Raw genomic sequence first — 25,771 nt, forward strand, 5'->3', positions numbered from 1 at the left:
TAGCATAAAGTTCCTGGGCTTTAACTTTGATAAATTGTCCTTTTGTGCACAACAACCTTTTCCTTGTCTGAAGATATCTATTTTGTAACCTGCAACTTGTTTCTTCTTCCAGCTACACCTCACTGGTTCCCTCCACTGTTGCCAATACATCAGGCTTAGTCTCTCAATCCTTTGACATTTGCCCTCCTGTTCAATTTAAGCAGGTCCCCTTAGCCACAAACATCTCTGGTGAAAGAATAAAAGACCCCCATGAGTTCACAGTCTATACACTCAGGCCTGTCAAATGTGATCTGCAGACACTGAACTTCCAGCAGCCCCTGCCTCCAACCAGTCCCAGCCCTGTCTTAGAGTTCAGAGGTCAGAGGACAGGAGGTTTCCTAGCTTTGTGAGTGGGAGGGGAACAAGAGTGGGAACCAGCGTCAGCAGATGACACTCCCTGACATGGCTTCGCCTTTCTCAGAAGCGGTGTTTTGTTGGTTGCTTTCCCACAGCTGAGCTTGCCATAAAGGAGCTCTGTTCTCCCAGGATTTGTTAACAGCAGCATCACTGGGTTAAAAAAACTTTAAGAATGTAGGGAATCTTGTCTTAATTCATTTTGATATCTAGTCCCTTACTGCAGTGTCAGTCTCCAATCTTATTTTGATACACCAAAAATTAACAATTCAAAGTCATACCGACATACTGAAACTCCCAATATTTAAATAACTTCTATGCTAATTAAGTGTAAATTACATTAGATATATTGGGTTACAGTGGAGCGTATCACCCACCAGTTACATAATCCTTTGAGTTCTGTCAAAACCTACAATTTCAAACAGGGTTAGCTTTTTTTTTCTTTTTTGAGATTTCTGTTAATATCTAGTGAACATCTAGCCCCCTCAGTGAAATTTTTTTGACAACTAATTTTCTGGTGAAGCAATACCAGTTTGTACTTGGACTTGGCTTTGATCCTTTGATCTGGTGACGATGTGGGTGTGAAGTTGGGGGAGGGATTCACTTGAAGATTTATATAGCTCCTTTCACAGGATTAGAGTGAGAACCCTAAAGAAAACAGCATTGTTGGAAACCATAATAATTAGAAGGCCTCCCTTTAACTGGATTATATTCCAAAGGGATCCCAGTGGCCTAAGATGTCAGAGAGTCCATTTCATTCTGTGCTTAAGAAGCATTCTCCTGAAGGAGTCTTGCTGATTCTGGGGATTAAGGAAGAACTTCCTGGTGGTAATTAATTAATTGCATGCAGCACTTAAATTTAAAAGGACTCACTCCAGTTTGGGAATAAATAAAATCCTTTAAACTGAAATTAAAATGAAAATAAATGTTGACGGCCAACCTCATCTGTACATCTAAGTGCATTCCTTTTGGAACCAAGATAGCGCTGGGGTGGGGCCAGCCAAATCCATTGCCACTACCAGGACTCTGTTTGTGTTGTCCCACCAACAGAAAGGCAGCCTCTTCTAAACCCAAAGACTGGGCAGCAACATTTGCTTCTCCATCTGGTCAACCAGAGCTACTTGTGGGGAGCAAAGCCACCCGACATAGCTCACAGTGTATTTTCATCCTGTGAATCTCAGCCACTTGGAATGCTAGCTCATTTGTGCATTCCAGTTTTCCCTGCTAATAGATTGTCCTTAGAAAGCAAAGCTGCTCTGCTTCCAGGCCTGCACAGAGCTGTTGAAAACGGGGCATCTCCATCGGCTAACTCTTACCCACGTTGCAGCCCTAAAGCCCTTCCTTCCTGAACTTCCCAGGCAGAAATATCTTGCTCCTTCGGAATTTGCTTGCCTTTAAGTGGGGCTACTCTAAGATGCCAGTAACAAGCAACATGCTCTTATTCTTCTGGCACTGGCCTTGGTCCACTTCTCAGCCTTGTTACCTGGAATTTTGGTCAGTGCTAAGAGGAGGACTCTTCACTTCTGCTCCTAGACTGTGCTGCCACCCCTACCATAACACAACCTTGCTGCCATCTACAGGATTCCTGTAAAAAGATCCAGCGGCTAAGGAAACACTTCAAACTTTAATTTCCTTTCCCCAGCTGTTGCTTCCCCAAGGTTCCAGGACTCTCTGGAAGTCCCATCATAATTGACCTTTCTTTCTTTCCCTCATCGGACCTGATGATTAATGTTTAGCCTCTTCTCTATGGCCAAGTCAAAAATCCCACAGGCTTCTGTGGCTCTAGATTGGTCAGGGTTAGTTTATCCCACCGCAACTAGAAAAGGCTGCCTTGAACTACCCACTCCAAACCTCTTATATGATGCAGTATAATTTAAATAAGGCGACTGGACCTTTTTATTCACCCCCCCCCCCCCATGGCTTGAGCTTTATAGGGGTCATTGAGCCATATTTCCTAGGGACCACTAAGTCCAACTTTGGGCTAGCCAGCAGCTCGAACACAGCTCTTTGCTCTTTGGCACACCCCTGACTCCTTTCTTGTCCCTAATTCTTAAATTCCACCCTGGCTATGAGTTACTTGGATGAGTATCTGTTGCTCTTAATAGAGCAAGAGCTCTTTGATGAAGCTTTGTTACCCTGTCCCTCCCTATAGCATCTAGCATATTAAGGGATTCCATTGAATAGTTTCTGAAATGAATTGACTTTGTCATGACCATCCATTGTGGCAAAACTCTTAGAAGAGAATAACCAGAAGGGGAGAATAAATCTGAGAGGCAGGCTTAGGTCTCTGAGAGTCCATCTTTGGCAATAGCACCTTAAAATGACCCTAGAACACTCACCATTGTAGATTTAAGATTATATAGCCTCTCCTTAGAAAAGCTTACCTTGATTCATATCATTGGCTTCATTCATATTTGAAAATCCCGTCTCTCTGCATGTTCACTATGAACAAAAATATTTCTGAAATTCCTAATTTTACAAAGATATTGGGCAAGGTTATTAAGCTGGGTGGACATTGGGGGCATGCTTAGAAGTCTAGTTAGATTTCAACCCACAATCCAGGAACCCTTACGATGAGCCCTACTTGAACATTCTGTACTCCTTAATCATTGACCACCCAATCTCCACCACTTTCCATCCCATAACAACCCATGCATGCAAATTCAATTCTCAGAGTTTGCTCATTATAGTTAGTTCATACCAGTGATACCATACATTAATTGTCCCTCTGTTTCTGGCCTATTTCATGCAACTGAATATCCCCAAAGTTCATTCACCTAGTGGCATGAGATATGATTTCATTCCTTCCTGCAGCCACTCAGTATTCCATTGTGTGTATACACCACAATTTGCCCCTCTGATCGTCAGTTGAAGGACTCTTAAGCCACCTCTGAGGGATTGGTTTTTGAAAGTGTTTGCACTTGGCATTGCTTATCCAAGACTGACACTGTGATCTTTCACTCCGGTTCTTAGGTGCCTTCCTGGGATCATGGCATGTACCCATCCTGGAGCTGGCAGCCTAGGTCTACCATTACTATCTGGGGCCAGAAAATGGAGTAAAGTTAAACTCCTATATGGCCCAGATGGCAATTATAGACCTACCTCTTTTCTGAGTGCACTTCTGTGCACCCAGAGTCTTTCTGGGTTCTTAGCAAACATGATCTCATTTAATTCACAGAACAACTCTAAAGATAGGCACTGCAACCAGTAACATTCTCCAGACTAGGAAAACGTAGTAAGAAAGGGGGTAAGAATTTGCCTAGAGCAACCGAGTAGGACTGGGAATCTAATTAGAGTTTGTTTGGGCTCAAAGCATGAGCTCTAGTATCCCAGACCTGAGCTATTGTAATATTCACAATAATTGTGAAAAATGTTTTCTATTCTTGATTTTTTTATATTTCCCTAGGGGTCTTAAATCTGTTCAGACTTCAAAGCAAAGACTATGGAAATCTCTTTTAAAGCGAAAATGACTATAAGTAACTTGTCCCCATATACTTAAAGATTTATTAAGGCACTGTTATTAACATTCCTTGTTCAGGATTAAGCCGTTCAACGTATAGTATTTGATAAATTACTTTGATACACGTAGCCACCTCTCCTTTAGCATCTCCTAAAATTAAATTTTTAGATTAAAAGCAGAGAACACTGACAAAAGATCAGACTTCAAAATAAAATGGCTGCACACAGAAATCTGAATATAGCTGTGAGACTTCTGAGTATCTCAACATTTTAATTCCTATCACATGGTTATAAGTTATTGGACTTAGAATATCTAAAATTTCACTTTGAGTCATACATTTAATGATTGCTTTTTATGCCTCACTGAGTTTGATTCTCCCTCCCTCTTTTTCCCACTTCCTTGGTTTCACTGACACTGAAGTGACACTAATCGTGAGACCAGGTTTGAATTCGTCTCAGTAATCTGCGTGTACACGTGAGTGCTGAGTAGTATTGGCAATGAGCCCATGTGCTGGATTTAGCAGTTTTGGAAGAAAGTCTGGGGAGCTCAAATGCACGGAATTTTAGGCTAGATAGTGCTGGCTTTGAATCCTGACACTGTTCAGAATATGTGTGATTCTGAACATAGTATTTTTAATCTTAATGATCCTTCATTTACCCATCTATAAAATGGGGCTGAAAATACCTTCTTTCCAGGAAGGAAGCTATAAAGTACAGGAAAGAGTTAATAAGCACAATGCTTGGCTCATAATAAGCTCTGTTAATACTTTTATTGAAAGTATGAAAATAGCCGATTCCGAATAACCCTTCTTATAGTGATAGAATCACAGCCCCATAAAAGGCATATTCAGGTCCCAACCCTGGTCCTGTGAGTGTGAAAAGGAAATTGGACATGGAAGGAACAAAAAGCTGGAAGCCAATGGAACCCAGAAGAGAAAGGAGAAGACATCGCCATGTACATTTCCTTGTGATGGAAAAGCCAAAATACACTGAAAATTGCCAGCCAGCCAGAAGATGTCAACCCCGATAAGAAGCAAGCCTTATAGCCTCTGAAATCATGAGCCCATAAATTACTGTTGTTAAGCCAACGGATTTTATGGCATTTTTTTCTTCAGCTGAGAAATTCCAATACCTGCCAACTCCTATGTAAATACAAAGGAGAAAAAGTGGAACACTTCTAATGAATGTTGTACAAGAAAGAACTTGTCAGCAGTTTCTCTCTCTATACACACACACACACATATATTCCTTTGGTATGAACCCATTGTAGATAGGAACTCTTGAAGGTGTTATTTTAATTTATGGTGTGGCCCAAGTGAATGGGATTGGATCTGAATCCGGATTACTGGAGTCCGTTACAAGCAGAAGAAATGCAGACATAGTAAGAGAAAGCCACAGGGAGGAGCCAGAAGCCAGGAGTCAACAGAATTCAGAAGAGAATGGAGAGGACATTTCCTTCTTATTCGTGGTGAGGACACAAGCCAAAGAACCCTGCAGCTTGACAGCAGCCAGCACAGAGAATATTATAGGCCTTGGGGAGAAAGCCTTGCTGTGATTTCTTGACAACTTGATTTTGGACTTCTAGCCTGAAAACCATTAGCCAAAAAAGTTTTTTGGATGAAATTTGTCATAGCAGCCTGGAAGACTAAGACTATATATATATGGTATGTATGCATATGTGTGTGTGTGTGTGTGTGTGTGTGTGCATGTGTGTACATGCATATATAGGTAGAGATACATATATATGCATCAAAATCATATATATGCCTACATGCATACTGGGGCATTTAATCATCATTTCCTCTGCTCAAGAACAAACAATGGCTCCTCACTCTAAAATTAAGTTAGAACTCTCATATTCTCCATTGCTGTTTGCATGGTAAAATATTTGCATTAACTTATTTTAAATATTTATTAATCAGTGACTATGGCAGGCTCTGTGCTGGGCAGTTTCACATACATTACCTTATATAACCTCCAAACAACCCCCAAGATGTAGGTGGTATTACCCCCATTTAAAAAATAACTTTATTGAGATATAACTGGCATGATAAACTGTAAGTTTTTCAAATACAATTTGATGGGTTTTAATATCTGTATCCACCTTTTAAAGCATCACCACAAATTGAGATATTGAACATATCCATCTCCACAAAAGTTTCTTCATATCCCCTCAAAGTCCTTCTCTTCCATCCTTTTTGCCTGACTTCTTATCCCCCAAGCAACCAATGATCTGCTTTCTGTCACTAGGAATTAGTTTGTGTTTTCCAGAGTTTTATACATTAAATGGAATCATATAATATGTGGTCTTTTTGTCTGGCTTTTCTCACTTAGCGTGATGGTCTCCAGATTTATCCACGTGTTAGCCTGTACAGTACTTCAGTCCTTTTTATGGCTGAATTTCATTGTATAGATGTTGATGGACATCTGACTTGTTTCCCCTTTTTGGTTATTGCAAATAATGCTGCTATGAACTTTGGTGTACATGTTTTTGCATGGACATATGTTTTCATTTCTTTAGGAATGGAATTGCTGGGTCGTATGGTAACTCCATGTTTAACATTTTCAGAAACTGGCAGACTGTTTTCCAAAGTGGCTGCACAATTTTACATTCCCATTAGGTTTTTAAACTATATGAAAACTGAATTTGAGAACTGAAGGAATTTGCCTAAGGCCACACCAATAATTGATGGCATAAAACCCAAATTTCTCAGAGTCTGTTATTTCACAAACCCATTTAACTGATTGTACACTCCTTCAGGTTAGAGGCCGGTTCTCAGACTTATTTACTGGATAGCATGGACAAACTCTGAGCCAGATGGAATAGTTCATATTCTGGTTATTTCACATTCTGGCTGTATAACACTAAGCAACTTTCTTATCTTCTCTGTGCTTCAGTTTCTCATGTGTAAAATGGGGATAAAAATAATAGTAGCTACCTCCTGGAGTTGTTTTGGTAAATAAATTGAAAGTTATAAAATAGCCTAATCTCTAATACATAATGAAAGTTCAGTAGATGTTAGTTGATGTCATTATCATTATTGCTATTTGTTACTGTAATCTGCACATAGAACAGAGCTGTACTCACCTTAGCTATGAAATCAACCCTCCTTAGTAATTAAACAAGCAGGTTGCTTTGTGATATATGAATTGATATTTGGTCCCAGGAGAGGTGCTTGATTCATGTTTCCAAATAATGTGCTACTGTGGATATAGATATAAGTAAGGAAGGACCTTCCTGTTTTTGAGATTCTCAGTCTAGTGTTATAATTCTTAATGTTTTGGAGTTCTCAACATTGCTGAGACTTATGGACCCTCTCTCTAGGAAAGTTAGCATGTAGACAACTTTTGTAACTAATTTCATTCATGAACCTCTCTTCTAGAGGAAGGCATGAGAACTAATGTTTTTATTACAGATGCCTTGCTAGGTACCTGACATCCAGGGTCTCATTCAGTCTTCAAAACAACCATACAGGGGAGGAAATATCCCTTCTACTTAGAAGAAAACTAAAGCATACAGAAATGAAGTGACTTTCTCAAGGTCTCACAGTAGCTGTGATCCTCACTCTGTTTCCAAAGCCATTTCTCCTTTGCCACCTTTCCACTCCCTATTTTTAAACTACAAATTTAAACACCTTTAAAGGTGAAATTGATTCAAAACTCTTTCCATGATTTGATAATCTACATTGAACTATTTTAGCATACTTAGAGAAGTCAGTGGGCAAGTGATTCCAGCTTGCTGTAGTAGAAGCCAGTAAGGCATTTACTTATGATTCTGCTGGCCAAGTTTCTGCTGTTTACTCTTCCTCTTGATAACCCAGCAGGATGACATTTTAAAGGATGCCAATCCCAGCATGGTTCATGCACCTAACTTGCAACATTAATTCTTGGCTGGTTGTGAGAAATGCATCCACTGTTTAAATGAGCCCTTTCACTTTGACACCTAAATTGTCTTCGTATCACTTCGTGTTCAAGTCACTCAACTTGAGTGCAAGGTAAGTGTCACGATGTGCTTGCTATACAGGTTGGAGAGTGAATAGAGCATTTTCCAATCTCAGACCTCTAATCCAATTTGCCAGACACTGCAGTTCATGACAGCTTTTAAAGTAGAAGAGGACTTCACCACTTTCCTGAGTGGACTTAAAATCCTGCTGGCAAGTACTCCTCAGCTCCTGAATCACAGGACTGGTTGTGGCAGCGGTTAAGAGAGTGCCACTCTTCAGGGCCTAAGCGATGATTTTGGAGAAGCAAAATGCTTTATGCCTTTTTTTTTTTTCATGGTGGGGCAGAATCCTCAAAGGAAATTGCTTTTATGGAATCCAGAGGTAAAGAAAAAAGGGTCTCATTGGTGCTGTCGTGCCTTAAAACTCAGTGGAAAGATCTGTCAGTGCTTAGGTCACTGTGAGTGTCAGGTGGGAGAGGAGGGCAAATTTGGGGGCTGTGTACACACCTTGCCAGCCCTCCCACCCACCCCATCCCATTCACACAGAAGTGGCTTTCCCTTGATTCAGATGCCAGTTCATTTATCTCTGTGTCCTCTAAGACGTTTGAATTGTGGAAAAAATTAGAAGAGTCTGCATATGCTTTTATTAGCTAATCATATTAAGTACAAGAGAAAACACATTCTGGGCTCCATCTCACTGTGTTTTTAATTCTCCTTCCCAGTGTCCCACAGGGATCCCATTTTCAGGACCAGCCATTCCCCTTCCTCCCCACACACAGAAAGGAAAAGGGATAATTATCCACCAGGAGCACCTTAATTGTTACAATTAACCTGACCACTTTTTGCAATCAAAGCCAAGCAGAGAAGAGAATTTAAATTGCACAAACCCGACTTTATGGGCTATAGATAAGTAATAGGCAAAGCAGGGCATTTTTCTGTAAAGGATGGACTCGGAAATGGCACAGGCTTGCACTCAGGGACTTTTCTACTACCATTACTGAGAAGAAAAATGACATATTTTAGGAGCTTTTAATTCTACCATCGCTGCACCTCTAATAATATAACACATGATCACAATTATCTGTGCTCATTTAAGCTGCCTGTGGAAGCATTCTGTAAGTGAGACGGTTTAACTGCTTTCTCAGGAAGGAAGGCAGGCTTGGGTTTAAACCCTCTTTCCAACCGTAATCTGCATGCAAATGTTGGAAAGTAACTAAACCTTTCTGAGCCTCACTATGTTTGTCTGTGTGCCAGCTTCCCCATGATTAACTCAGTCAATCCTCACTACTAAGGAGGGGGGCAGTGGGCCCCTTTTTTAAGATGATAGAATTGATGCTCAGCAAATTGAAGTGACCTTTCCAACCTCATAGCATAGCTTGCTTGCATGTCACATAGTTCATTTCTCTTCTTCTTTTTCACTACTTTTTTTCTCCTCCTCCTCCTTCTCCTCCTCCTCGTCCTCTTCCTCCTCCTTCTTTTTTTTTTTTTTTACCTCTTAACATTAAGAATCTACACTGTCAGACACTCTGCTAGATATTAAGGACCTAATAGTAACCATAATAGAATTACACAGAACTCAGCTCTATCTGATAGCAAAGCCCTTGTCTTAATTGCCATACTTTAGAGCATTGCCTTCCTTAAAATGTTGTGAGGCTCAAATGAGTGAATAGATACAAAAGTGCTGTTGCCTCTAAAGGATGTGCACTACATATGCGATACATGATTACGTATAAACACACTTACATTTCACAACACATAGTTTTATGAATTTGTGCAAAGCTCATCCAGACATGTTTGGAACAACTATATAACTAAAAATTGGATCATTTTGCTCAATATCAGCTAATTTTCTTAATAAAATATAATTTGATGTATAGGCAAATCTATTGAGACAGAAAATAAATTACTGGTTGTCCGGGGAGGAATGAGGTTTCTTTCTAGTATGATGAAAATATCCTAAAATTGGATTGTGTTGATGACTGGAAAACTCTTGTGAACTTACTAAAAGTCTCTGAATTGTACACTTAATATAAATGAATTTTATGGTATATAAATTATAGCTCAATAAAGCTATTTAAACAACAACAGCAAAAAAAAAAAAACTAAATAATTTAATAAAGGTCCATGAGTTGGTCCTGATATGGAAAGCGTCATGAATTCCCTACATTTCTTAGCTCATAGTAGACCATCAAACTCATATAGTACAGGGGATAAGAGCATCAGCTCAGGATCAGCCCAGACAGGTCACATACCAGTTCTTTGAGAATCCTGACCAACTTTACATTTCTCAGTTTCCTTATCTATAAAATAAGATAATATGAACATTTACCCCACAAGGCTGTGGGGAGATTACATCATAGGTACATATAAAATAAAACACTTATCACAATGGCATGCACATAGGAAGTATTCAACAGTTGGTACCACTATTAATATTACAGAAACTTAAATAGCAATCAGTTTTAAAATCCTCAGGAGGAACAGTTTTTCTAATTAATAAAATGTCTACACTATCTATTCAGTACAAATTTTAAATCAACATTGCTAAAAAAAAATAACAAACAGCCTTCCATACAAATGCAAGTGTCCCCCCATCCAGGCAGTAGATTGGCACCAAATCATTCCCATGTTTTTTCCTGGGAGCTGTTGTGGGGTGCCCCGAAAGAGAGACCACGTAATTCAAAACTGCAAGCTAATTTGGAGTCTTTATTAGCCAGCCGGCGACTGCCTCAGAATCTTCCAAGAAGGAAGATTCAGAGAGCAGCCCCCAGAGGTTTTCAAGGTATGCTTATAAAGGCTAAAATCATGTTGTAGTTTTGCAGTTGCTAGCCAGCAAGCGTATCATAGAAGCAGAAAAATGCCATTAGCTGTTGCCAAAACACATCCCATTTTCTCAGTTTCCTAACATTGGTTATTGTTTAACTCCTAGCGGATCCCAATGTTGTGGGGACTTTCCCTGCTTGGGCCTGATTGATTGCTCCTGGCCCTCCACAGGACCCAAGACACAAACTGTGAGGGTGACTCTTGGGCAGACTGCTTCACTGCTTTAATCATCAGTGTCTGCATCTGGTGACAGAACCTACCTCATTGGGACATTTTGAAGATTAGATGAGTAAAACACACAAAGGCACCTGGCTCAGTTATTATTTTTAGGAAATTGAAGCCCAGAGACATTAAGTAATATGTTCAAGATTACATGCCCAGTGTCATGGTCAGGTTCATGTGTCAACTTGGCCAAGTGGTGGTACCTGTTTGTCTGGTTGGGCAAGTGCTGGCCTGTCTGTTGCAGTGAGGACATTTCATAGAATTAGATCATGATCACTCAGCTGCATCCACAGCTGATTCCATTTGTAATCAGTCAAGGGGAGTGTCTTCTACAATGAGTGATGCTTAATCTAGTCATGGGAAGCCTTTTAAGGAGGATTCAGAAGAGACAGGTTCTATTCCTGCTTCAGCTGGCGAGCCTCTCCTGTGGAGTTCGTTGAGACCCTCCATCAGAATCGTGGGCTTCACAGCCTGCCCTGCGGATTTTGGACTCTGTGTTCCCGTGGTCACATGAGACACTTTTATAAATTTTATATTTGTAAGTGTTCCCTGTTGATTCTGTTTCTCTAGAGAACCCTAATTAATACACCCAGCATATAGTAGAACTAGGACTTGAACCCAGTTTATCTGATTGTAGAGGTTACACTCAAAACCATTAGACTTCACAATTTACTGGCTGTGGAATTTGGGGTAAGTTTAATGTGGTAGTTAGATTTAGTTGTCAACTTGGCCAGGTGAAGGTATCTAGTTCTGTTGCTGTGGACATGAACCAGTGGTATGTGAACCTCACCTGTTGCTCATTACATCTGCAGCCAGGTGTGCCTGCTGTAATGAATGATGTTTGATTTAATTGGCTGGTGCTTAAATAAGAAAGCTCAACATAGCACAGCCCAAGCAGCTCAGCATACCTCATCTCAGTGCTTGCAGCTCAGCCCGGGCCTTTGGAGATGCAGAAAGAAATCACCCTGGGGAAAGTTGTTGGAACCCAGAGGCCTGGAGAGAGGGCCAGCAGAGACCATCCTGTGCCTTCCCACGTAAGAAAGAACCTCAGTGGAAAGTTAGCTGCCTTTCCTCTGAAGAACTAACAAAATAAATCCCCTTTTGTTAAAAGCCAATCTGTCTCTGGTGTGTTGCATTACGGCAGCTAGCGAACTAGAACATTAAACCTTTCTGATCATCAGTATATTCAGTTTTAAAATATGTACCTCTCTGTATGGTTCTTATGAGGATTCATATATATAATTATATATATAAATTATATGTAAATAATAAAAATTTACATATGACTTTTATGTAAATAATATAATATTGTATATATACATATATACACATAGAAGAGTGTCTGGCATGTGGAAGGTGTTCAATAAATGTTACCAATTATACTTTCTATTATTCTGGTTATTATTTATTTTCCTGGGTCACTTTCACTTTAAAAACAGACTCCTGGAATTAGGTCGTAGCCCCTGGGAGGAAAAAGGTAGGGGCTGGGACTCCCGTCCAGATTTCATTTCAGTGAATGTCAACTCCATTCTTTTTTACTTTGTTTAAAACCATGGAGTCATCTTTGACGTCTCCCTTTGTTTTACACCCCACTTCCACTCTGTCTAGACATTCTTTGGGCTCTGTCTTCAAAATACATCCATGATTTGACTCCTTCTCATGACTTCCACCACCAGCACCTTGGCCCAGGCCACCATCATCTCTCACCTTTTGTCCGGTCTTCCTGCTCAACTACGCTTACCTCCTTCAGTATATTCTCAACATACAGACAGAGTGAGCCTGTTAAAACCTGAGTCATTTCACGCCACTTCTCTGCTCTCTTGTTACTTTCCTCCTTTGCTCTCCAGGTAGCTACATGGCTACCTTCCTCACTGGCTGTGTTAGTTATTTTCTGCTACATAACAAATTACCACAGTCTTAGCTACTTAAAATAACACCCAAGCATTGTTTCACAGCTTCCATGGGTCAGAAATATGGATACAGTTCTCTGCTCAAGGTCTCACAGAGCTGCAATCAAGGTGTCAATTGGGTTGTGTTCTTATCTGGAGGCTCAAGTAGGGAAGGATTCAATTCTAAGCTCCCTCAGGTTGTTGACAGAGGGAGGCTTGTTTCTTCAAAACCAGAAAACTGAGAGCATTTCTGTTGCTTCAAGTCCCAGACCTCTAAAGGGGTCACCTGATTATTTTAGACATACCCAGGTTAACCTGCCTTAATTACAACTGCAAAAATTCCTTCATTTGCTACATAACATAGCCTAGTCACTGGAGTGATGTCTATCATATTCACAAGTCCTGCTCACCTCATACTCAAGAGCAGAGGATTACACAGAAGTTAACTGGGGGCAGAGATTTTGGGGCTCATCTTAGAATTATGACTACCACTCCTTCATCAAACCTTTGATCAAATGGCCATCCCATTTTAAAATGTAAACTTCCCTTCCCCCATCCCCCATCATGCTCCAAACAGCCTCTTATCCTGTTCTACTTAAATATGCACACACACACAACTTTATTTTTCAGTACAGTTTCCCTATTATTAGCATTTTAGTATGATATATTCATTATAATTAGTGAAATAGTATTAATACATAATTATTATCTGAAGTCCATAGTTCATGGAGATTTACTTAGTTTTATTTATCTAATGTTCCTTTTCTGTTCCAGGATCCCACCCAGGATCTCACATTACATTTAGTCTTCATGTCCCCATAGGCTCTCTTGCCAGTGACAGTTTCGCGTATTTTCTTGTTTTTGATGACAGAGTTTTAAAGATCACTGGCCAGGTAAGGGTTAATAGAGATAAGGTGACCCTCTATTAAGATTTGTCTGAATGTTTTTCTCATAAAAAGATTGAAGTTATGGGTTTTGGGGAAGAAGACCATAGAAGTTGTGCTGGAATGAAACTATTATGCACCCCAGAAAAGCCATGTCTTTTTCCTCATCCAATCTTGTAGGGATAGCTGTTTCTTTTAATCCTGATTCAATATTGTAGGGTGGAAACTTTTGATTAGATTATTTCAACAGCGATGTGACACACCCAATTGTAGATCTGACGTTTTGATTAGGTGGAGATATGACTCCACCCATTCAAGGTGGGTCTTGATTAGTTTACTAGAGTACTTTAAAAGGAGAAACATTTTGGAGAAACCTCAAAGGTAGACACTTCAAGAACAGTTGCTTCAGAGCTGACAGTGTCATGGGTGTTTGGAGATGCTTGGAGTGCCAATTGAGAGAGGAGATGCCTAGATATAGGCAGTCCAGCAGACATCGCCATATGCTTTTGCATGAGATGCTAAGCAAGCCAGAATCCAGAGTTGTTTCCCAGAGGAACTAAGGGAAGGCCCACAGAAGCCAAATGAGGAAAGCCCACAGGAAACAGAGACTGAAAACAACAGAACCCAGGAGCAGGGGACCAGCAGATGCCAGCCACATGTTTTCCCAACTGACAGAGGTGTTCCGGATGGCATCAGCCTTCCTTGAGTGAAGGTGACCTCTTGTTAGTGCCTTAATTTGAACATTTTCAAGGCCTTAGAATGGTAAACTTGTAACATAATAAATCCCCTTTTTGTAAGCCATTCCTTTTCTGGTATATTGCATTCTGACAGCTTTAGCAAACCAGTACAGAGGTACAGTTCCATTTCCATCATATCCTATCATATCAGGGCTACACATTATCAATATGATTTATCACTGTCAATGTTGACCTTTTTACCTGGCTGAAGTAGTGTTTGTCAGGTTTCTCCACTACAAATGTACTCTTTTCCCACATTTTTCATATTCTACTCTTTGGAAGGAAGTCACTAGGTGCAGCCCACAATTAAGGAATGGGGAGTTATACATCTCCTTGTGATTGGAGTGTCTACATAAATTATTTGGAATTATTCTGCACAAGAAACTCATCTATTCTATCCCATTTCATTCAATCATTCATTTACATCAATATGGTCTTATGTTTAATTATTTTATACTTTAGATTATAATCCAATATCACTTTATTTTTGCTGAAATTTTTCCAACTTTGGTGATTGAGAGCTTTTTCAGTTGGTTCTTGTGTCCCATTGACATGCGCTATTCATTATAGAGTTTTTTTTAGCATTTCAATAGTTTCTGTTACTACAAGATGCCCCAGATTCATCATGTATATTTCCTGCGACAGCTCAGGAATCATCTATTCTTACAAGGCACTTTAGTTTATTTTTTTGGAGAATGGTAATAGAGACCAAGATCTGAGTACTAAATCTTGGTTGCCATTGCTTCTAGGCCTTCTCAGCCGAATTCTTGTTGATGTCTCCAATTCTAATCCATTACTCTGTGTATCATTGTAGCCTCTTGCTTCACTTATGTGAAAATTCTCACTCCAACAATAGGAAACTTGGCTTCCACCATCTGCCATCCATTTGCTTTATTGGTCAATTCAGTACATATGTATAGTAGTTTTAGAATTGTTAACCTGTATCCCTGTGGAAAACAACTACTTATGTACAGTTTCTTCTGCCTTTAGTTTTATTGGGTCCCTTGACCTCTTTTTTTAAAAATTTACATGCATTAAGGATAACTCTTTGAGCTATATAGTCATATGTGATTTGACAAATGCATAATGCCATATGTCCACTGTTACAGTGTTATATAGGATAATTTCACTAACCTAAGACACCCCTGTGCTTTACGTATTTTATCCCCTTTCTCATTCCCCAAGCCCCTGGCAATCACTGACATTTTCACTATCTCTTTTTTTTCAGTCTCAGAATGTCTTATCACTGGAATCACATAGTATGTAGACTTTTCAGAATGTCTTCCTTTACTTAGTAATCAGAATTTAAGATTCATCTATGTCATTTTGTGGTATTATTAGCTCATTTATTGTTATTACTACATAATAGTCCATAGTCCATAATATAGATGGACCACAGTTTGGTTATCCAATCACCTATTGAAGTATATCTTGGTTACTTCCAGTTTTAGACAATTATAACTAAAACTTATAAACATTTGTGTTCAAGTTTTGTGTGAACATACATTTTCAAATGAGGTTAGTCAATACTAGAGCCTGATTGCTGGATAGTATATAAGACTATATTTAGTTTTATAAGAAACTTCCAAACTATCTTCCAAAGTGGCAAAACAGTATTATTTTGCATACCCACCAGAAATGAATGCAAGTTACTGTTGCTACATATCCTTATCAGCATTTGGTATTGTCAATTTTTTTAGCCACTCTAATACTTATATAATGATGTATTGTTATTGTTTTAATTTGAAATCCTATAGGACAAATGATGCTGAGCATCTTTTCATATTCTTATTTATTATCCGTATAACTTATTTGGTGAGGTTTATGTTCATGTCATTTGCCACTTTTTCTCCTCTTGAATCCCAAACTCCTTTATTTTTCTTCTTAAATAATGTTCTGATTTTTATAATTTTGTAATCAGTGCATTCTATATTCCTATTTTTTCTTATTTCACAATATAATCCTTTTTAGCTTTTTCTCCTTGGAGTCTGGAAAAAGCCCTTCCCCAGCTATAATAAGGCTCCTATGAAGCCATTCTTCCTGGACAGTAGACCTTTGCTATGGAGAACAGTCTGGACAATTTCTCAAGGGTTGCTCTTCCTTTCCCCCTGACAGAGCCATGAGGAGTCCTTTCTTGACTCTTCATTGTTAGAACCTGGTGGAATTCCTAGAGGTAATACCCTCAAAAGGTGGAGCTCCTCCTAAGATTGTGTTTCCCTATAGTTTCTCATTCTCAAGCTAGTCCATTCTCAGCCTCCAGAAAGTCATCAAAATGATCATGTAGTTATTCCAACCAGATTATGGCTCCAGTGGCTTCTGCCCCAGGTAAGCCAATTCACTTTATTTGCCTGCCTTTCTAGATTTCAGGGTAGCATTTTGCCCTACAACCTCAATTCTCTGATGGATCTAACAAAGTTTATTTATTTCCAGTTTATTCAGTTTTATTCTTTGGTTGTTTTTGCTGTTACTCTTTTTTGTTTGTTTGTTTATTAGATAATTGTGGGCTTACAAAACAATCATTCATAAAATGCAGAATTCCCATATACCACCCTATCTTTAACACCTTGCATCAGTGTGGTATATTTGTTAACTTTGATGAAACCACATTTTCATAATTGTACTATAAACTAGAGTACAGGTTTAACTTAGGGTTCACTTTTTGTGTAGTATAGTTCCATGGATTTAAAAATTTTTTTCAGCTTTATTCCCCACTTTTTACATAACAATTCTGAAACTGAAGTCTCCCTTACTCTATTTTCACTGATCTGTAGCACTTATTGCCTACTGACATATTATATGATTTACTTATTTATTATGTTTGTTTATTATCTAATTCACTCTTTCAAGCGTCATTACCAAAGTAGCCAATATTTATGTCTCTTTTGTTCACCACAATATTCCCAGCACCCAGAATATGTCCTGGCACATGGTAGGCACTGAATAATTTTTTGTTAAATAAATTCAGTGAATGAGATTAAGATTAGTATATGATAACTATACTAAACAAGAACTCAAGCCAGGGCCTTGCCTCTTTATTTCTGCTTTTCAGTTGACAGAAGACACTAATTAGCCACTTGTAATATGCTTCAGTGGTTGTAAAGGACAGACCATGAAGAAAGTGCTACTAAAGCTCAGCCAGTTTAATGACATAAGCCCTTAGAAGCAGATTTGAAACCAAATTTGAAATCAATGAGGGCCACTGCCAGGGATTCAGAGCTGGGTACTGAGTTGCTAACAATATCTCCAAATTCCATTAAATCTAAATTAATGGTGTTAATTAAATGTCTACCATATCTTGGGGGAGATATCAGTGGCATTTGGATTGACAAAAAAAACTTCACCTGAAGCTTTGACACCTCTGCTAAATTTAGCACAGTGTTCTGTTCAAAGTATATGCTCATTCATACCAAACATATTTATAAATTTCTACAGTATCAAGAACAGTGCTACACATCGTCCTCAAGAAACACCCTGTACCATAAAGGATAGAAAGGAGTAACATGAAATGGCAAATGAGGGCAAGATTTGATGGGAGCAGATTGTGATAGAGGGCTCTGAAGAGCCCCAGTCGGCTATGGCCCCATCAGAGCTCCTCTGTGATGTTTACAAAAGATATTCAGGAGAGACCAATGCACAAGAAGAAATTGAAAATTAGAAACAAGGTTCCAATTTACTTTTTGTCTGCATGCCAGCAACTCTAATGCACTATTCAGTAGGTATCCCCGGCTGGAGCACATGGATTGAATTTGGGAACAAATAGTGTCTTTCTCTTTTCCAAAGGCCACATCTTGTCATTGGAAGATCATCAGAGACCCAAAGCAGCTGGAAGAAGAAAGAGAGAGAACACAAAGTCAAATCTACCCCATGCCTTTCTGTCATATGTTTGAGAAGATGGTACCAGAAAACACCATAAAGGAGGCCTGTTTTCAGACTCAACCTGTTGCAAAGAAGCAGGAAGCACATGAGCCAGCTTTGTACATGAATATGACCTTTCAATACATAGTGACTCCACCTAATGGTAAATATGGTCAGATAAGTATGCTGAAAAGTGCTTTATTCTTGTTAGCATTCTCTCCTCTTCTTCGCTTCAGGAGATGCAGAGAAAGAGGTTGAAGCAAGTGAAAGAGTCCTACCCGTAACTGGGCCATAAGTGTAAGGTAGCAGTCATCTCAAATTGCAGAGTGGGCCCATGGAAAGGCCCCCAGGAAGAAGTAATACCTTAACCTAGCCTTTGAGGATGAGTAGGAACTAGGTAAAGAACAGGAAGAAGGACAGCATTCCAGGCAGAGCAAGCATCATGAGTAAAGGACCTAAAAGTGTGAGAGTAAAGGGTCTATTTAGGGGATTATAAGAAATGGAATGTGACTGGAATATTGAGTTTGATGAAGGAAGTGGAGCAGGGTCAGAAAATGAAGCTGAAGAGGGCAGTGGGGATCAGGTCATGCAAATGTATGTAAGGCAAAGGACGTCAGACTTTATTCTATGAGCAACGAAAAACCACTGAAGGGTAATGGCATCATCAGATTTCAGTTTTAAGAAGAAGATTCTTGATGCTGCGTGGAAAATAGATTGTAAATGGTGGGAGGCAGTTGTGAAGAATATTAGGGCCACCAAATAGTAGTCCCAGTCCTTTACATTAATCTACATGAGAAATGAGCTGAACTTAATAGCGGTTAAGAGGATGTACAAGAGTGGGTGAATTTGAGAAAAAAATAGAGAAATACTGAAGAGATAGAATCTGTCAGTATTTATGACTGATCAGTTGGGGAGATGAGGGATTCAATGATGACCCCATGAATTTGGATGGGGATTTTTTTGTCTAGTACCAAGAGTTCCTTTGAAAAATAGTGTCTACATAGTTATTTATCCTCTCAGGAGCTTCTTAAAGCATTAATGCCATGAAGGCAAGTGTTTAAAAATACCTTTTGTCTTAATTATATAATTTAGTCTTTGGAAAATTTGAGTGAGCCTAAATTTCATGTATTAAGTGCCAAACAGATACAATTGCAACAACTCATGAAAGTAAGAAAAAGTCTATTCTACTAATATGCATTCCTGGTGTGTCATCAGGAAGTTTATATTTCAAGCAGCAACTAGTGGTAGGAATGCAATTGTAGATGTAAGGATAAGCTGAGGATTTGTTAATTGTCCCTTGCCACGTCTATCTTTGATATTGACAAATCAATTACAGACAAACTGAGTTTGTAACTTTTCAGTTGGACAACTATAAAAAATATGAAGCATTTACTGCCATGAATTATTTACTTGATTGAGTTATTTTTATATTGCACCATGAGAGCATTGGCGAATACTGAAAGCTGACACATCATCTTTGCAGGGGAGAAGTCTGATTGTGAAGTTGGACGTGAACTTATCTGGCAAGAACACAATTTCTGAAGTGTTCTTGCCTAAAACACTTCTCCACATACAAACTTAGGAGTTCAGAGATGAAATTTTAAAGGTCAACTATTCTAGCCCTCTCTTAGGCATATATGAAACTATGTCCTACAGAAAGTGATTAAGGAACCTGAGAAAGGTCACATGGCACCTTTGGATCCAAGTTAATATTCAATGGTGTTAACCTTTAGAGTATTAGGTGGTTGTTCATTGTCTGTCTTGCACCCCTGGGTATGACTGTTGTGCAAAAGCATATGCATACTGTTACTAATAAAATATTATAAAATATAAATGCATTTGAAAGCATTACTAAATGTAGAGGATGTTTATAAGGCTCAATATTGGTTTTTATTTTCAATCAACAAACAATAAGATTATAACTTCTCTCATATGGAGGAATGCTCCATATTTAGGGGAGTGCTAAGGTGTTCTCATACTCAAAAAAATGGAGAACCTATTTTTCCAGAAATAGTTGTTGTTGAGAGCTGCCAACAGACTATGGGTGAGAACTGTTTGGCTGGAATTTATGGGTTATTATGTACTATTTACCTGCTTTCAACATAATGTTTCTCCTTCCCCTGTAATGATGGAATTTGACAAAGATCATCTGTCTTCTGATCTCCTCCTTTCTCAACCACCACCAAAATTCTGTCTACCCCTCCATCTGCAGGTATGTGCTTCCACATAGCACTTGTAGATTAGATTTGTTTTAATTTAACCACTTTATTGTTTGGGTTTTAGATGTCATATCTTAATTTTGCCTCTCTTTTTAACCCTTTTAGTTATTTTTACTGCTAATCTTCATTTCTCCAATCTTTGCCAAGCCTCTCTCTCCTCTTTTCCTTTGAGCCTGAAGTACTCCCTTTAGTACTTCTTGTAGGGCAGCTCTTTTGTTGAAAACCTCTCTCAGATTCTGTTTATCTGTATTCACAGATAAACTTTAAACTCTCTCATTTTTAAAAACTTTTTGAATTGTATAATATAACATATGCAAAGCAAGTAAAAAGAAATAGTTTATCAAAGCACTCTTCAACAAGTAGTTACAGGACAGATCCCAGAGTTTGTCATGGGCTACCAAACAATCCACTCAGACTTTTTCCTTTTAGCTACTCCAAAATATAGGAGGCTAGAAAGAATAAATATTTTTTTTTAGCATCACAATCCACTTTTATTTTCTTTTTTAGTGAAAAATAGCATATACACCCAAAAGCAATACATTTCAAAGCACAGCACAACAATTAGCTGTAGAACAGATTTCAGAGTTTGGCATGGGTTACAACTTCACAATTTTAAGTTTTTATTTCTAGCTGTTCTAAGATACTGGAGACTAAAAGAAATATCAATTTAATGATACAACAATCCTGTTCATTTGTAAATCCTATTTTCTCTGTGTAACACCACCATCACCTTTGATCTTTCTAACCCTCTCCTTAGAGGTATTTGGGCTATGGCCATTCTAACTTTCTCAATTTGGAAGGGTCTGTCACTAATATGGGGTAGGTAAATGGAGCTATCTGATGTCCTGGAGAAGCTGGGCCCTCTAGGTTTCAGGACTTATCTGGTCCAGAGATCCATATGGAGGTTGTAGGTTTCTGGAAACTTACTCTAGTGCATGGAATTATTGCAGAATCTTATTTATTGCCCTAGGTGTTCTTTAGGATGGCTGGAATTGTTTTGGTTGGGGTTTGGCAAGTTATGATAAGTAGCAATGTCTAACTGAAGTTTCTCAACTCTATTTGAATTTTCCCTGTCACCGATACTTTATTAGTTACACTTCTTTCATTTCTGGCTTATTTTGCCTCACCAAATGTCCCACGTGTTCGTTCACATTGCTGCATGCCTCCCGACTTTGTTCCCTTTTGTAGCAGTGCAATATTTGATCATATATATACACCATCCATTGCCAATCTACTTCTCAATCAGCGCATCCTTCAGTCACCTATATTCATTAGGCATCATGTAGAGGGCCCAAAGTCCGCAGTCCATCAACACTCTCAATTTTAGATAATTTCATTGTTCCCAAGAGAAAGATAACCAATAACCCCCCCTTCACCAAATAGAAAATCTAAACCTTCTCTTAACTCTTATCCTTCCCCTAATTATTTATCTCTGCTGTTGCTGTGGTAATGCTGATGTTTTCCTTTTAAACATAGCCCACAGAATGCAATAGCAGTTTTCCCTCTGTACCCAAGACTTGAACACTCTTTGTATACAAATCATAACTTTGAAGTAGTTCTTACAAGAACTAATTTATATTTCTAGTGTTAATCAGTAGGACATGTAGTCTATACAACCCCTTTCAATATTGTTCACCTTCAATTTGGTAATATTACTTATAGATCCAATGGAGAACCGCCTTCACTTTTATTTATTCCCTTACATTTGAGTTCAACGTCATTAGCTAACTGTTCACCCATCTCTAGATTCCATGTATCTTTAAGTCCCCTATATACTGTATTATAGGCCTCTAATTTTACATTTACCATGATCATAAAGGTAGAATCATACGGTATCTATCCTTTTGCTTCTGGCTTTATGTCCTCAAGGCTCATCTATCTTGTCATGTGCTTCAGGATGTCATTTCCTCTTACTGCTGCATAATATTCTATCATATGCATATACCATATTTTGTTAATCTACTCGTCTGTTGATGAGCATTTGGTTTGTTACCATCTTTTGGCGATTGTGAATAGTGCTGCTATGAACATTGGTGTGCAAATGTCTGTGTTATTGCTTTTAGCTCTTCTGGGTATATACCAAGTAGTGTTATTACTGGATCATAGGACAACTTGTTATTTCAATTCCTAAGGAACCACCAAACTGTCCTCCATAGTGGCAGTACCATTATATTTTCCCACCAGCAGTACATAAGTATCCCAATTTCTCCACATCCTCTCCAACATTTATGGTTTCCTGTTTGCTTAATAGCAGCCATTCTTATACGTGTGAGGTGGTATCTTATTGTAGTCTTGATCTGCATTTCCCTTATAACCAATGAAAATGAACATCTCTTCATGTGTTTTTGAGCCATCTGTATTTGCTCTTTAGAAAAATGCTATTCATATCTTTAGCCCATTTTATAGACGGGTTGTTTATTCTTTTGTTGTTGAGTTGTATGGTTTCTTTATATAAGCAGGATATCAAACCTTTGTCCAATATGTGATTTCCAATATTTTCTCACATTGAGTTGGCTGCCTCTTCACCTTTTTGTTAAAGTCTTTAGAGGTGCAGAATCATTTGATTTTGAGGCGTTCCTATTTATCTAATTTTTCTTTTGTTGCTTGTGCTTTGGGTGCAAAGTTTAGGAAGCTACCTCCTTTTACTAGGTCTTGAAGATGTTTCCTTACATTTCTTCTAGAAGCTTTATGGTGCTAGTTCTTATATTTAAATGTTTGATCCATTTTGAGTTGATTTTTGTATAAGGTGTAAGGTAAGGGTCCTCTTTCATTCTTTTGGCTATTGATATCCAGTTCTCCCATGCCCATTTATTGAAAAAACTATTTTGTCCCAGTTCAGTGGATTTGGGGGGGCTTGTAAAAAAATCAGTTAATCATAGATTTGATGGTCTGTTTCTGCCCTCTCAATTCGGTTCCATTGGTCAATACTTCTATCTTTGTGCCAGTACCATGCTATTTTGACCACTGTGGCTTACAATAAGTTTAAAAGTAAGGGAGTGTTAATCTTCCCACTTCATTCCTCTTTTTTAGGATGCTTTTAGCTATTCGGGGTTTCTTTCCCTTCCAGATGAATTTGATAACTAGCTTTTCCAAGTTTTCAAAGTAGGTTGTAATTTTAATTGGTACTGCATTGAATTTGTAGATCAATTTGGGTAGAATTGACATCTTAACTATATTTAACCTTCTTATACATGAGCAGGGAATGTCTTTCCACCTATTTAGATCTTCTTCGATTTCTTTTAGCAGTGTTATGTAGTTTTCTGTGTACAAGTCCTTAAGTCCCTAGTTAAGTTGATTCCTAAGTACTTGATTCTTTTAATTGCTATTTTGAATGGGGTATTTTCCTTAACTGACTCCTCAGCTAGGTCATTGCTTGTGTATAGAAATGTTACTGATTTTTGCACTTTAATTTCATATCCTGCCACCTTGTTGAATTTGTTTATTAGCTCAAGTAACTTTGCTGTCAATTTCTCAGGATTTTCCAAGTATGGTATCATGTCATCTGCAAATAATGAAAGTTTTATTCCTTCCTTTCCAATTTGGATGCCTTTTATTTCTTTGCCCTGTCTGATTGCTCTAACTAGAACTTCTAGCAAAATGTTGAACAATAATGGAAACTGTGGGCATCCTTGTCTCATTCTGATCTTCGGTGGGAAAGAATTTTGTCTTTCTCCATTGAGTACAATACTGGCTGTCTGGTTTTCATTTATGCCCTTTATCATATTGAGGAAGTTACCTTTGATTCATATCTTTTGAAGTGTTTTTATCAGAAAAAGGATGTTGAATTTTGTTGAATGCTTTTTCAGCATCAGTTGAGATGATCATGTGATTTTATCTTTTTGATTTGTTAATGTGCTGTATTACATTAATTGATTTTCTTGTTTTGAACCATCCTTGCATTCCTGGTATAAATCCCACTTAGTCATGGTGTATAATTCTTTTAATGTGTTTGTGAATTCTATTTGCTAATATTTTGTTGAGAATTTTGGCATTTATTTTAATTAGGGGGAGTGGCCTGTAGTTTTCCTTTCTTATAGCTGCTTTATGTGGTTTTGGTATTAAAATGATATTAGCTTCATAAAATGAGTTTGGTAGTGTTTTTTCATCAATTTTTTTTTTGAAAAATTTGAACAGGATTGGTGTTAGTTCTTTTTGGAATGTTTGATAAAATTCCCCCTTGAAGCCATCTGACACTGGGCTTTTCTTTGTAGGAAGATTTTTCATGGCTGATTGAATATCTTTACTTGTGATTGGTTTGTTGAGGTCTTCTATTCCTTTCTGAGTCAGTGTAGCTTGTTTGTGTGTTTCCAGGAATTTGTCCATTTCATCAAAGTTGTCTAGTTTGTTGTCATATAGTTATTCATAGTATCCTCTTATGATTTATTTTATTTCTTCAGATTATGTTGTAATGCACCTCTTCTCATTTCTGATCTTGTTTATTTGCATCATCTCTCTTTTTCCTTTGTCAGTCTTGCTAATGGCTCATCAATTTTATTGATTTTCTCAAAGACCTAACTTTTGGTTTTATTGATTCTTTTTATTTTTCTGTAGTTCTCCCATTCATTTAACTCTGTTTTAATCTTCGTTATTTATCTTCTTCTATTTGCTTTAAGTTAGTTTGCTGTTCTTTCTCAAGTTCCTCCAGGTGAGCAGTTAAGTCCTCGATTTTTCGTCTTTTTTGTTTTTTAATATAGGCACTTAGGGCAATAAATTTTCCTCTCAGCACAGCCTTTTCCTCATGCCATGAATTCTGATATGTTGTATTCTCATTTTCATTCATCTCCAGATAACTACTGATTTCTCTAACAGTTTCTTCTTTGACCCACCCGTTGTTTAAGAGTGTATTATTTAATCTCCATATATTTGTGAATGTTCACGTTATTTGGTGGTTATCAAGATCCAGCTTAATTGCATTGTGATCAGAGAAAGCGCTTTTAATAATTTCAGTGTTTTTAAACTTATGAAGACCTATTTTGTGCCTCAACATATGATATATCATAGAAAACATTCCCTCAGCATTAGAGAATAATCTATATCCTTGTGTTTTGGGGTGTAATGACCTATATATGTCTGTTAGGTCTAATTCATTTATCAGGTTGTTTAACTTCTCTGTTTCCTTGTTGATCTTCTGTCTGGTTGTTCTATCTGTAGAGGAGAGTAGTGTATTGACATCTCCCGCTATTATTGTTGAAACATCTATTGCTCCCTTCAGTTTTGCCAATGTCTGTCTCAAGTACTTTGAAGTTCCTTGATTGGGAGCATGTACATTTATGATTGTCATATCTTCTTGGTGAACTGTCTCTTTAATTAATATATAGTGTCCTTCTTTGTCTCTTAGAATGTCTTT

This window comes from Tamandua tetradactyla, chromosome X (genome assembly GCF_023851605.1).
Source record: "Tamandua tetradactyla isolate mTamTet1 chromosome X, mTamTet1.pri, whole genome shotgun sequence".
Classification (NCBI taxonomy): domain Eukaryota; kingdom Metazoa; phylum Chordata; class Mammalia; order Pilosa; family Myrmecophagidae; genus Tamandua; species Tamandua tetradactyla.